This window comes from Pinus tabuliformis, chromosome 4_1 (assembly GCF_031772625.1).
Source record: "Pinus tabuliformis cultivar Carrire ecotype Pingquan chromosome 4_1, CPIR1, whole genome shotgun sequence".
NCBI lineage: Eukaryota > Viridiplantae > Streptophyta > Pinopsida > Pinales > Pinaceae > Pinus > Pinus tabuliformis.
Genome location: NC_142303.1, coordinates 984372321 through 984373782, shown reverse-complemented (window position 1 = coordinate 984373782; position 1462 = coordinate 984372321).

Below are 1462 nucleotides of genomic sequence, written 5' to 3'. Positions count from 1 at the left end.
AAGAATAGTCACGACAAATTTATGGTCAATATCATGTAGATATGATTTGATATTGTATATTTGTATTATGCCTATGTCTATGTTATAACATGTAATGTTGAAGGATACATCAGCAAAGTGAAAGCAGTGTGGTCTGCGACATGCTAGGATAAGCATAGATGAGATACTGGAAGCAAGTTTTCTTAGTAAGGATAGTATGGTTTTGGATGTGTGGTACTATTGTTATGCATATGTTGTATATGTTGTACATGTTGCATCTATGATGTGTGAACTTGTGGTGTTGTGTATGTAGCATGTGTACATGTTATTTAGGTAATGTTATGTACATGATGGTGCAAATAGAGTTGTGTGAATATTGCATATGGGGTGTTGTATACATATTGTAATGTCTTCATTACGTATATGCGACGTGTGTGCATATGGTGCTATGTACAGGTTCGATATGCAGTATTATGTATATATTGTACTATGTGCATGATGAATATGAAGTGTTGTGTGCATATGGTGCTATGCGCATGTTGGATATGCAGTGTTGTGTGCAGATAATGCTATGTACGTGTTGGATATGCAGTGTTATGTATAAGTGGTGTTGCATGCATGTTGTACATGTGGTGCTATGCACATATGGTGTGGTGTGCATAATTGTATAAAACAATGTAAACTTTGAAACATGAACTATAAACTCAAAACGGGAACTCTGGCCAAAAAAAACCCATAATTACATAAAAAACAGTGCTAAAAACGAAAAGTGTTCATGCTAGAATAACACCTTTTTTTCTAGAGTAAATTTTGAACATGTTTTAAAAATAGCAGTGAAAACCAATTTTTTGTGCAAAAATTGTCCAAAAAACACCCTCAAAATGAAAAGTGTTGATGTTTGAATAGCACTTTTTTTTCAATGGTAAATTTTGTGCAAAATACATCCTCAAAACGAAAAGTGTTGACACTGGAATAACATTTTTTTTTCAAATATAAAATTTCAACATTTCGAAATAATGGCGTAAAATATTTTATCATGAACCTGAAAAGCATTAAAATTTCAAAAGAATAATGAAAACATAGAATAAAATTAAAAATTAAAACAATGAAAAAACACAAAACAAAAAGAATTTAAAAAACAAAATTAAGATAAGAATTAAAAAACTAAAAAAAAAAAACTTAAAATTTATAGACAAATGTGTTGATGCAACATACCTTTTTTTCTAGAGGACTTATTTTTCACATTTTAAAATTTATTATGTCCAATTTTTTTGAACTTATGATTACTTAACGAATTTTCAAATTGTTTTTTTTTTTTTTTTTTAAATGTTGATTACTTAAAAAAAAACAAATATAAAAATATATATAAAAAGACAAAAAAAACCATAAAAAAAATTATCTCATAAACCATTAAAAAATTATATTATATAATTAAAATAAGTAAAAAAATAATAATAATAATAAAAAATAAAACAAACTAATT